We start from the raw sequence: 14235 nt of genomic DNA, 5'->3' as shown, positions 1-14235 counted from the left end.
GAAGTTTTGAACACTCACCTCCCAGCCTAAATCCCCAAGATGATGGCCAAGGTGCTGCCTAAAGCAGAGACAATAATTTAGCCTCTTTTTACTTCACTGTGACACACAAGTTGAATAAACAAAAAAGGTGGGTTTGAGGAAGGAAGAATGAAATCTCAATTGAATTACTACAACCCAAAATTTCCTGTGCATTGTTTAGGACATCAGGTCTTAACAGCTTAAGTTTGGCCTGGAACTGAAAAGACCACTTTTTACTTCAAAACCTGCACCTATTTATTTAAGTACAATTATGTGAACATCTTTACAGCATAAGACTAACAAATGCATACTAGATTCACCTGCCCTCTTTAATACAAATGATATTTACTTTTTCAGTTCCTTTCCATATTCTTGACAAGCCAGTGAGAACGAGGCAAGTGCATGGGAGGCCTGCACTACTATGTCAGACAATTTAGCTTCTAAAATGCATAATCCTGGTACTTGCACATGTTTTTCCTTATATAGCACATGTGAATTCCATGTGACTTTTATATTTCACAAGTTAAATTATGCCCCTAATTGGTACTTCATAATAAAATGCCTAAACAAGACCAGGCTGCTCTGATATGTGGGAAATTTTAGATTTAAATTGAGTTAGGGATTGATTTCCATTTCAAAAATGTTTTTGAAATTTAACAAGTGAAATGAACATACTGTTTTCAAAAAGGGACACAAAAGATGAGAATGCAAACTTCTTGGTCAGGCAGTTGATGTTTAGACAGCAAAAGTGTTACACATATGAAAATGTTTTTAACTGTGTTACTGTCCTCTGTTAAAGAACAGTAGGGTGGTCATTTTAACAACTCTTCTATATGAGCACATACTGATGGGTGGAGTTTAATTTTCTGCTACTTTATCTCTGATACTTATTTTTTTAACCTAGAAATGCATTCTTCCTAAAAAAAACCAAGAAAAAGTTGTAAGTTGTGAAATAAAGATCATAAGGTAGTTTTGTTACTGCTTAGTAGGACATCCTATAATGACCAAGAGATGAAGAAATACTGTTACTCTGAAATTAACAGGAAGACATTTGTTGGCTTTGAAAGCCATTATGTAAGGCAGTCTCCCTTTTGAACAGTTTATCCTCGTATAAATTCTGTTTACACTTCCATAAACTCCATAGCACAACTTCTCTGTCCCCAAACTCAGCACAAGCATCAAGCTGGGTTTTTTTTTTTTATTTTCAAGCTCAAGTGGCTCCTAAAAATACTAAAAAAATTTTAATGTAATGCTGCTGAAAATGAAAAGGCTTAAAAATTGAAAAGTGAAGGAAGATTTGGCCTATTTTGTTCTAGTCTGCTAGAATTACAAGAAAAAAAGCAAGGTTATCTTTTTGAAGAAAATGCTTTACTGGTAAATAAACACCTGCCTTCTGATTCTGCCTGCCATGGGCTTACAATTGCTGATCTTTTCTGGCCCCTCCATTCTCCTATGGAAGATCTCATTTCTTCTCACCTACACGTCGCTCTGAGCTGCTGTGCTGCCTCCACCACTGTCTGTTACCTAAACTCAAGGATTTTCCAGTCTGATGGAAGCTACAAAAGAGCACAAGTGTGTTCACTGGGGAATACCACACAAAGGCATGGATGTCTGACACCACGCACAAGAGCTGGGCAAGAGCAAAGCCTCTCAGCAGAGACATGTCTGGATTAAAATATAAGGGAGTGGGGGAGGGAAGGAGGGACAGGCCTGCCTAGGATAAGATTTACAGAGACCAAAGGATATGTGGTGTAACGCAAAGCAAACAAATTCAATTTAATAAAACATCCTGCATACAAGATATCACCTAGCAGTTTACAGAGAGATAAGAGACCAAGGTAATGTTTTAGAAAATTGGATACTGTGACTCATAAAAGAAAACCAGGAAAATACACAAATCAAGTTGAAGCCATTCAAATAAAGGAAAACTGCTACATTTAAAAGCCTCTAGAATACAAGCATATGTTCTTACAGAAGAGACACAACTAAAGAAAAAATTAACCTCAAACAATTAAAGGCTCCTTTAAGCATCTAAAGCCCCAGTGTTTATCAAAGCATCCCTGTACATAAAGTTTAACCTGGTGGAACTGGAACCACACAAAAATCTCAACTTTTTAAGGCATCCAACACCTCTCTCTGCCTTAGGCAAAACTTTAAATAGAAATTTTAAGAAATGGACAAGATTTTCTGAAACATAAAAACCCTTGACTTGGAATCAGATCAATTTGGATTAAATCTCTTTTTATTTAGACACAATGTCATAAATTCTGTGTTGCAGTAAGGGAGAGGGGAATAAAAAAAGGCATGATAAAAGCATGAATCAATCAACAGCAACAAATATAATGAGAGAGCTGAAAGCACGACAGAGTCACAATTTCTGGATGCACATAAGTAATAAAAACCCTCTATTTAGATTCAAAATTTAAGTTGAAAATTGTGACAACACCACATTTTTTAATAATAACTTCAGAAAAAGGAACAGGCAGGTCACAAGGTCAAGCACCAGGGGCAGAGCTTGAGAGGACTTTACACATAATCTGTCTGGGCAGCTCAAAAGCCTGGGAAGTAGCAAAGCTGCCAGTGCTGGGATGCTGCCCCTGTATGTACCAGCTGTAGCACATCAGTACTGGGGGAGACTGTTCAAGAGGAAACCAGATGCCCTGAATACTGGGAATCACAAAAGTACCAGCAGCAAGAGCATGAAGGATGTTCTCACACACCACTTGAAAGGGCAGATGGGCAGCACTTCAGGGCAAGAGAAACAACCAACACAGCCTTGACCACCTGCAGTTTCTGCTGCTGGCAGCGAACAGCTGCACAGGGACAGCTGAGGGGAAACAGTGGCAGGATCATAAAGGCAGGGTGAATTATTGATTCTTTCTTTTAGGTGGGAGATTTTATCCTAGAAACAGAAAGTAGTGGAATCACAGAGGCAGCAGAGTCTGGATGGACAGATCAGTGATTACAAGGTACTAAGACAGTGACTGACAGCATTGCAGAGCGTATCACCTGAACAAGCTCCATTACCACTTTCAAAACTAAACTTGTGAGAAGTGCCAAAGTGTGGCAAAAGCTTCTGCAGCTCTTAGCTCTTACAAACTAAGGCTCCCAAAAGGTGGTGATGGGGCTGCTCCCATGCCCAAGTGACAAAGTCACTATCCTGCCCCCTATCCATATCCCTCCTGGGCACAGAGGACCCAGCCCTGCTGCAGCTTGCCAAGTGCCCCACTACTGACCCACATCAGGCAGGTGGCACTGCCCAGATTGTCCCCTCCACCTTGTATGAGGCTTCTCACTCATCCCTCCTCTCTCCTGGTGCACATCTATGTCAAAAACCTCCAAACTTCCTTCCAAGACCAGTGCCCATGGATTCATTTTCCTACCATGTTTATCTTATTCTAACTCACATTAACACAGCCTAGTAAAAAGCCCTGCTTTTCTCAGCATACAAGCACTAGTCAACATCAACTACAGACACTGGAAAAGACCATCTCCTCTCACTGGAGCCACTCACTCGCCATCAGGTATTCCCGGGCCCCTCCCCTTTGCACCAAAGTCCCTCAGCCTGACTGTATTGGAGCAACAAGAGGTGCAGCTGCATGAACTGTGACTCCCAAGCAATCACTGCCATTTGGTTTTACCCTAGTTCAGTGAAGGAATTAAGCTGAAAGCTAGGAACAGTTGAAGGATCTTTCCAGGATGTTTTTCCCTGAGAGCACTGCACTCCAACATTCACCCTGTGAAGCAGAGGTCAGAGTACATGAAGTGCCCCATGGAGTAACACTACAGATAATCCTTTCAAAACCTCAACATACAGCTACTCTTTCCATCAAAAAGAAAATGACATGAAAATTATGGTGTTTCGGTTCTCACAAACTGATACAGTACAAATTATCATCTCAGCTATTCTTCTCTGAGCACCTTCAGGAATACTTTTTTTTTTTTTGCCATTGAATCTTGTAAAAAACCCCACAGCTTAGGAGAAAATGTATGTATTGGATCTATTTTTCTTCCAAGAGGGACAGAAAATTTCCCAATTTTGCAAGCACAGTAGTCTCATGATACTAAACATACTCTGCATCAGCTAAAGCTGTTGTGTATACTAAAGTGACCAATGTTGAAACCTTCTGAAATTATTTCCACAGCTAGATACTGCTTTTTCAAGGCTTAAAACAATTTCCTTCTATATTTTTATAGATTGGGAATCAGCCATTTAGATGAATATGTTCAAGTTACTAAGTGTTTTTCTGGCATTTTCATTTCTAGCATACACAAAAATATTCTGAACATGCCAAAAGTCACATTTGCAAATAAATTCAAGTACCTAACTAGCTTCAAATAAACAGGAATTTTCCTATGATGTAGCAATAATTTAATAAATGTAGCAATAATTTAAAATATTTGAGAGGTTAGATGATAGATTGAATTCCTCAAGTATTTTATGAAAAAAAAAAATAAGTTGACTATATTTATTGAGTAACAGCACCAGCAGTAAAACAATTTAAGATATGGTGATTAACTTTGAAACCACAGGTGAGTCCAATTTAGACCAAAACCCCACACAGCTGACGCACAAATAATGAGAACAGATAACTGTTGTAATGCTTCAGCACCTGAACCCTGTCATGAGAAGTGTGAAAATGAGCTTGCTTTTACAACTTTTTCTACTCCAGAAACAGAGAACTTCCCTGGACAATTATTAATTGTGACAGATGTGTCTTGGAAGTGAAAGAACTGCCATTTTTTTCTACATAAAGATATGTATTGCAGATTTCAGTTGTAAAGATGAAAAATTTGCTATCAAAAGCTCCTGCTCTACATTTGTGTTTGTATAGAGCTGGGTTGCTCCCTTATGGATGTAAGTATATGTAAAATTGAAAAATTATGAGTTAAACTGGGACTCTTAAACATCTTCCTGATATGCTCTAAGAGTTCACACAAGGCAGTTGATTCTGGTGTAAGGTTTAACTGCATTTCTGTTAAACTACTGCAGCCATTAGAGCTTTATTCCATTAATTTACAGTAAATGATGTTGGCTTGATCATGTGTTAAAAATATTTTTGAAAAGCAGAAGCTATGCTGCAGTACTCACTTTTCCAGCAATAAGGTAAATAGTTATTACAATTCTGTATATGGGGCAAAAGATAACCAGTCAATACTCAAGAACGGACGACTTAAGTGCCTTGAAAATTAAATTACATTGCAGCTCAATGTAATTTAAAATGTCAGAGAAATCAGAGGCTCTCACAGATTTTAATTAATCTCTATATTCAGACCTTGCCTTTTCCTCACCCTGCTGCTACTCTTCCTTTAAAGTTTATTCACTGCACTGCACAAAACCCTAAAATCAACCAAATTTATTTCATCTTATTTACAGTAGAATAGTTTTTAAATAAACGAGGACAACGTTTCCCATCTTAAATAAAAAACTGTTTTAGATAATGGCATTTCAGAAACTCAAGCACACTCATGGCATAATTTCATTGACAAGTTGCCATAGAAATAGCCAGCTCAAATGCATGCTATATCTCAGTCACAGAACAAAAAGTAGTTCAATATTCTTCAACCAGTTTCCAGGGGAGACATGAAGCCGACGGATAAAGCAGCAGGTAAAAGTCACAAAAAAAGAGGCTTTGCAGGGAAGCTGTTGGGAGCCAGGAGCCTGCGGCACTGAGGGAAGCCACAGATGTGTGGTCACAGGGCACCTCCAAACCCTCCATCCCCCAGAGCAGCTTCCCGGCACTCCCAGGGACCCTGCAGGGCGCAGCTGCAGATGTGGGGTCACAGGGCACCACCAACAGCAGAGCTCAGCTCCCATACCTGCCAAGGGCTGCAGGGCACCTCAGCAGGCAACTACATGGCTGCTGAGGCATGAGAGGGATGGTGCATGTGGCCAAACACGCGAGGAAAAGTGAAAAAAAACCCAAACAACCCCACTCAGTGGGTGCAAAGCACTAGAAGGGCCCTACAGAGCTGTGCTGGGCTGCGCAGTGGAGCAAACCAACCCTGCAATCCTTACAAAGCCCAATGACCTCTAGATTTATACAGCACCCTTAAACACAGCCAAGATATTCCCTGATGAAAATACAAATTCTCCTTGTCAGCCTTCCCTTACCTTTTATCCCAGTAAGCACATGGGACTCAAGCCAGCTGCCAGGATGGGCCACACTGGGGGCAAACATGAGAGCACTGGATGCTGCCACACTGAAATGGGGCAGGTGATGCAGGTCAGGCTCAGGGGCTGCTCCTCAGGGCAATGAACCTCAGTCAGGGCCCAAGCAGGAGCTTCCACGGTTTTCTTTCCAGCCAATATCAGTTCCTCCCACTGGAAATGTGGCAGCAGAGTACCATGATTGATAGTGCCAAAGGCGACTCCCAAAGGCTGGAGTAGCCGGTGGTAATTCATTTTCTATGACAAATTCCATATCTTGTTCTGTTTTTTAATATATTCAAAAATTAATTTGTTATTCAGAACTATTCTCCTGACCATTTCTAGGGGTTGTTTTTCTAACTTTTTTTCAATTCCCCGGGTGAAACAGTCGTGATTGCAATCTTTGTATCTGCATTCTGCAAATATATTGAAATACATATTTTAACAGCTGTTCAAGAGACATTGGATAGCAAGGAAGTCTGCCGCCAGAAGCCTTATGGAGATCAAATTTAGCTCACAGTCAACAAAATTATAATAAATTGAATTAGGAATTCAATATTTTTCATAGTCTGCAGGCCACTTAACGCTACATATAGCCAGCGCCATTAACATTTATATGCAGAAAGTACCCAATTGCACTGCTTCCTTAGGAAGTAACTGGATTTCTGCTACAGTGTGTTTAGCTTTTTCTACCTTGCTTGACACATTTTGAATACTGTAAAGTGAGAAGTAATCTATTTTCCTTCCTTGGTGAGGTTTTTCTGGTTACAGTTGGTTGAATGATAATTTTTGCTGAGTAAAAGTTCTTAGGTTTTCAGTTTCTGACTGAGGCAACATATGCAATTAGGAGCTATTGTGTGCCAGAGCTTAATCAACCTCTCATTAATATTCTTATCACCATAATTTTACAAAAAAAGAATTATTTTCACGTGGAATAATCTGAAGGGAAAAAAAATCAGTCTCAAGACTGCATTGCAGTACTCTCTTCTTTTTACCCAGCATATTAAGAGGAAAGCATTACTAACTGTTGTAGTAACAAAATCTTTGTTACCAGCATTATTTACAGTTTTGAGCAGGATTCATCACCACCCTGAATTCATAACCACCTTTGAAACCTTTGATAATTTCTATTTTCATTCTGGATTACTCCTGTCATGAAGAAGATGACACTGAATAGATTCTTCCCCCTTCACAAACTCCTTTTTATTCTTTTTGGGCTACAGAAAGAGGCGTCCCTACCCCTGTTTCTGTGTCTCCATAGCAATCCTTCTGAAAGAACAAACAGACAGAAAAGGTGCCTGAGCCTTCACCTGAGTCCCTCTGCTATGAAATATTCCCAGGCAGCATTCCCAACCCCAGAAGCCTGGAAGCAGTCCCCCCCTAACAAGGTGCCAGTAGTGGCCTCTCCACTGCTCATCTCAGCACTAGGCTTGAGGCAGGCTTGGGGGTGGTTCAGTCTCAGTCCAGACTGTTCCCTTTTCCCCCAGTCCCCATTCTTCTCCAGCCTCCCCTGCCAGCTCGAGCCCCTGCCATTTGAAAGTCAGGTGTAGCTCTGTCCCCTGACACCTCTCCTGCTCAAAACAGAGGCTCATTTATATAAAAACCTGAAGTGGACTAAAACGGAAGGAGTTTGAATAAACCCCCAACCTGCTCACCCATTTCAGCCTTTAAAAGAAGGGGAAGAGATCCAGAGGGAGGAGCCAAGTCCTTCTTCTGCAGAGACAGTACCAGGAGAACAAGAAAGAAAGGATAAAACAATGACAAGAAAGAAAAGATAAAACAATGAGCAAGGGTCCTTGCTCCAAATATCTGTTGTCCCTTGTAACATAAACAACTGGAACTGAATTGTGACCCCAGAATAAAAACCTTCACCTCCACCTGCATTACTGATTCCTCTACCCAGGGATTCTCACTATCAGTTAGTGTTTGTTTGGTTTTTTTTTTTTTTTGGTTTTTTTTTTGTTTGTTTTTTTTTTTTTTTTGGGTTTTTTTTGTTTAGTTTTGTTTTTGTGAGTGCAACAGGAGGTAAATGATTATATGATATTTAAACATGAGAAAGGCAATTGTTTACTCACAGCAACATTTTGAGGATTGGGAGAAAAAGAAGGAAAACCCCTGAGTCCTCATATGTAGTTACATAAGTGGATGTTGTCCTCATGTTTCAAAGGAATCTAATGTTCTTTTGTGGTCCTGGAATATGTCAGCTGACATTTCTAACTGTTACAGACTTTATTTTAGACCTATGTCTTTATTTAAGCAGTGGATAAACCAGACACCTGCATTCTAGAAAATCATATGCTAGTACTGATTTTCTTACTAGTAATAATTTACTACCAGTAGCAGCAGTAGCAATGCTGTGAAAGCTGCTTTCATAATGGTATTTAAACATTTGGGGACATTTTGCAATGAAAAATACAGAAACTACAGTCATACATTTACCTGCTTAAAGAGAAGACAAATTAGACAAAATTAGACTAATTAGACTAAATTTCTCAAATATAGCTTTAGTTCTAAGAATACTACACTGGCACTTTGACTCAGAAGTTCCTCTGCCAGGTGCAAAATTAAGAAAGTCACAATTTGAACAAGAGCAAGGAAAAATGTGACAAGGAAGGCAAACTTTAATTGAATGTATGAGGCTGAGGCTCAAGTGAGAACAGAGCGAGTCTGGGCTTCTGTGCAACACAGCTTGCTTCTGCAAAAACCACTGCCAAGAAGAGATGATTTATGAAAACAAAATTTTGATCTAGCATAGCCTCAAGCATGAGGCAGACTCAGGGCTGAAGTTCAAGTCTGGACTCAGCTCATGTTCAAATGCAGAGGAGCACTGCAAACACCCTGCAAATTCACTGGCCTTATGTAATTTCTACACCTCCAGGAAGAACAATACTCCAACAGCACTCGAGCCACTGTGTGACCTGGCTGGGATCATGCAGGGTTACCTCCCTGTCCTAGGACATGGACCCCCACCTTTCTTCTCTATATAGAGCTGGACTCTGTACTTATCCTAGTCAAAAGCACTTGAGAAAAAGTCCACGTTGTGGCAGATTAAATTTATTGACTAACTTAAACAGGAGTCCACTATGGTTTTAGCATATGGCTTCATATTTCAGTCCTAGAAGAAGTTCAATTTGAATATTTACTGAAAATTACTGGGTTTTTTTTTTCTGTAGGTTCCCCCAGAAGTTACAGGGGATACTGTTTCCTTGAAAGATCATTTTCAAGCATTCACTAACAATTAATATGTTTGCTAAAGAAGCACCTTCATGTCAGAGTTGTGTGTAGCAATCTCTACTGACCCCTGCAAACAGGCTACACTGCAATCCTACAGTACAAGGAAAAAACCATATACATTAATCCAAAATATTTCTTTCCAGAAGTTGTGTCTTCCTTTACAACTTAGTAGTGAAGATGGGCCATAAAAAGTAGGGCTGGGAAAATGAGACTGGCAGTGAAAAGGCAGGGCTGTGGATTAAAGAAATGAGCTGTGGGGAAGACAAGCAGAACATCAGTGGTATTAGTGTGAGGCAAACACAGAGGATGAAAGAATAAAGAAACATGAAAAGATTAAAAAAATACAATTGCTTTTGATACAGAATACAGTCAGAGTACACTGCTGAATCCGACCAAAAAAAAGTTGAAAGAAAAACACCCAACCATTGTTTAATAATGTTATGGCTTAATGCTTGTTTAGTTTTCATTTAAATTTTCTTATCTGGCACTAACAAAGCCAGATCCCAGGAGTTTTCTGGCAGAAGCTGATGACATGGGTCTGTGTTGGGGAAGATGAAATAGGAAAGCCTTATAAATATGATTGCCTGGCAAAAGATTTGGAAAATACAGAAACTATAAGTGAGATTGAGATGAGAACAAGTTTTGAGATACCAAATCTTAGTTACTGAACAACTAGAAAACAATAGTATAGCCAGCTGTAGGCAATCCCCCCTTTGAGTAAACAATGCCCTCTACCTACAGACAGGTCCAAGGGTCAGAAGGAATATTCTGTTTCACCCCTCAAAGTGTATGGTTCATCCCACATCTGTAACCCTCCCCTGAAGCATCAGGTATCTGTGATCCCATTGGTCCAAGTCTTGTTCTGCGTCCACTTTGAAGCCCCCGATAAGGTGTGCCCGGGGGACCGGACGCTCTCTTGGACGCTCTCTTGGAACGCTCTCTCAGAACGCTCTCTTGGCATCCACTCCCGCCCCGGCTATCTCTCTCTCTCTCTGTCTCTCGCTCTCTCTCTCTCTCACTATCTCTCCGCCCCCACTCGCTGGGGCCTGCCACGAGCTGCGGCTGGCAGCTCCAAGCAGGGCCCCACACGCACACCCTTTACAATAAACCGTTTATTCCAAGACCTGACTTCAGAGATCTCTCGTCTCCATCCATCTGGACCGTCTAGGAGTCCAGCGCTCGCTACACTGGTTTGGAACTGTGCTGCCAGTGTGCCATGAAGTGCCTCACCTAACCTGACAATTATACCCAACTCAAATGTTAGATGATGGATTTGAGCTTGAGAAAAGAAACCCATCGATAGTAAAAGTGGAATTGCATAATTAGGATGTGTATATGTCCTTAATTACAGCATGAAGTGGCACAGCAGAGAGGATTAAATTATCATCCAAGACAAATCTGTTTCTTTTTCTCTAGTGTGCAAACACAAATACTGAGATGCCTTAATTAGAGCCATATGGCCAGTGCATGGAGTCCCTGCAGGATATTGTTAATGCAGTCTGAGTGCCCAAACTATGCTCATTCACATGTTTTTGAATTACTCTGAATAGTTACAGATAATAGTAATCAACTTTGGAAATATTGGTTGCAAAGATTGTTGGTTTTTCAATAATAGCAACGCTCCTGTGCTGTGTCTAGCCACAAAATTCTAAGCACACCAATTCCATATCATATAAACATGCCACAGAGTGGCTCTAGTCTGGTCACCTCCACAAGAACATGCCAGTTTGGAAAGAAGCCCAGAAAATTCCTCCAGGTATAGGTTAAATTACTGATCCAGGCATGTGTGCAATAGTACCATTTGGAGATAGTGCACAGGGGCACTCAGCATCTTATAAAATTAATCCGTTATATATTTTAGAAGAGTCACAGGTCAACAATTAATGAAGTAAGCAGAACAATATTTCCCAAAACAAATTAGGAAACTGGGGAATGGTTCAGTAGAGAGCCAATGCATATAAATATTGATTTCAGGTGCAAGGACAAATGAAAATAGTTTAGAGGTAGCAGAACTTCATTTCTAGATGATATTCTAGTGAAAATCTTAAAATATAAAATACTTCAAATGTGCTGAATACTGCTTTGATTGTGTATTGCCTCATCATTTGATGTTCAAGAAGACAGATGTTTCTTTAACTGGCGAGTAATGAGGAATAAAGGCAAACTTAACAAGATGCTCAACTGAAAGTAGGAAAAGTCCTGTGTTATAAGGCAACACTTAATAATAAATGGTGGAAAAGTGGCTACCATGCAAATAAAACCAGTCAGTAGATAGCTTGTTAACAATAAACCTATTGGTCACCTTTCCTCTTTCAAGCTTTCCCTGCCTCCATATCCATTAGTAGAACCCTGGGGACACCAAGTCTTCCCACTGAAACAGCCTGCACATGGATGAGGAGTGGTCATTCCCAGCAGCCCCGGAGCTGCGGTGGGCATGCCAATTGAGCTCTGCCTGAAGTCCTCCCACGCATTCAACAGTAATTGTCATTGAGAGATTTGGGGGGTAGGGAGGGGGAATAGCACAAGCAGGAGTATTTTTACTGTCTATTAAAAAAAAAAAAAGGAAGGAATTAAAAAAATAAATAAGGAGGATCACATATCACAGGAAACAAACAAACAAAAAAAAAACCAAACAAAAAAAACCAGGGAACACGTTCTTTACAAAATGAAAATATATGAAAAGATTTATAAGGGCCAAAGTGGTATCAAAAGTGAAGAATGATGTAAAGAGGTTCCTTATTCCATCATACAGGATATAAAAATTCGGGGATCACATTGCAGATAGCAGAATTTTTTGTTTTCCATTAGCTTACACTCAGATTTTAAATTAAGAAAGATTAAAAAACCTTCAAGAGCAGTATCTTCTTTCCATGTTTACTACCAGACACAACAATAAATCAAACACAAGCTGTACCTTTAGAGCCCCATTATTATCAAGAATTGTCTGTTATTTCTATCACCCTCCTTCTTTTTATTTCCCTTGTGTGTTTCAGATCTATCTCCCATTAACTAGAGGGAGTAAAGAGCTGAGAAGGGAGACAGCAGAAATAATGGAAAGAATGTTTTCTGCTCTGTGGCTGCCTATAGACTGTGGTTGACTGACCCTGCTCATATGCCTGCTGTTCCTGTAGCTGCTGTCCAAACTCACTAGGCAGGATATTAAGGAACTCCTTGTTTCTGCTTAAAAAATTATAAAATTAAAAAAAAAAATCAAAGAAACTGAAATCTCACCAAAAGATCCTGCTCATCAAAATATTCTGGTTTGCACTATTTTCTTATCCTTATGAATAAATTTAATAAACCAAACAATCTTGTTAGCATACTTTCATGTACTCTGGAACTGTGCATATGGGGTCATTATGACATTGATAAAGTGAACAGTGTATGAAGAAACACAGTGTTTCTGAAACTTGCTCCAAAACTCAGATATATTTGTAACAAGAATTCCTGATTTAATTCTCCAGCAATTCTATATCCATGAAGCAAACAAGGTTTCCCTTCCACAGAATTTCTGCCTATAATATTTTTAATATTATTTCTTCTATATATGCAAAGTAAATGTCTAGAAAAAACATTAGTTTGAAAGTTAATTTGAAAACTATGTTAAATTTGTTTCACAAGTTTTCAAATATTTAAAGTTTGCATTTCTTGACACCACTTACAACTGTAATTAATACAAAAAATCAGCCTTGTTAGAAAGTTCTTATTAGTATAGGTATTTGAGAACATTTTCTCTTATAATAACATTTGGCAAACAAAGAGCAGAAGACATGGCCCGGATGCCCACCCAGTTAGTACATTTTAAAGGTTCTTACTCATAACTTAAAAAGGCCTCCCAAAAATTGTGTCACAGGAAGACAGCGGGAATAATTTGCTGTGTTGTTATTACCTGAAGTCCTGGCAATAGGAGGCTACGTTTGGTGAAAGTGCTCCTGTGTAGGCAGTGAACTCTCCACTCTGCTCTGCAGGACACCCCTGGCAGCAGCATCTTCTCCTCTCTGAGGTAAAACCCAGCTGAATAAATCTGATGACAGTTAAATCACCCAAAGTCCTGCTGGATGCTTAAACACAACATCATGTCTGTTTTCTACCAAAGTTGCTCTGCTAAGTTATAAGTAATTTTCAAAGGATGATTTCTTCTAAAGGTTGAAAATATTTAAAGGAATCACTTGTAATTTAAAAAAAAAAACATAATAAACAATAAAAGTAGTATTTCAGACCAGATAATTGTAATTCAGTACGCAGGAAAAAGGTTTCACTGGGAGTGTCACTGAGCTATAATCTCCATTAGAAGACAAAGTATCCAATAATAAAAATCATTAAGACCCAACTAACAGGCAGAAAGAGAATAAACCTTTGTCTGCTTTGAAAGATGTGTTAGAAGTACTGCTGAGACAATTTAACCATCAACAAAACCTTGTTACATGCAGGTCTAACTAAATTATCTCTCTCAATTGTCATAGCATAGTAAATGCTTTTGAGGAAAATCATGGGAAGTTTGTAATACTTTCAAAAGAAATTTGTAAAACTCAACAGAAGTTTGTAATACTTACAAAAGAAATTTATATCAAATTTTCTTACCAATGTATCTTTAAATCAATTTAAAAATTTATAGAGACTTTTTTCCTGCTAGCATATAGCTGGCCTCAGAAAAAATGTGCCACCTTCCCTTGAGAATATCTCTTTGACAGTCTAGCAACAAGTTAAACAGTATTGCGTAGGAAGTTATTCAAGGAAAAACCCTCATAAGAAAAAAAAATCCCCATAGAACTGTGTAAGCGCATTAGAAAAATGAAATCAGCTGTGACTGTCATCACACACAGAGGATCAAA

The sequence above is a fragment of the Anomalospiza imberbis genome, chromosome 8, assembly GCF_031753505.1.
Source record: "Anomalospiza imberbis isolate Cuckoo-Finch-1a 21T00152 chromosome 8, ASM3175350v1, whole genome shotgun sequence".
NCBI lineage: Eukaryota > Metazoa > Chordata > Aves > Passeriformes > Viduidae > Anomalospiza > Anomalospiza imberbis.
Note: the sequence above shows the minus strand (reverse complement) of the source record.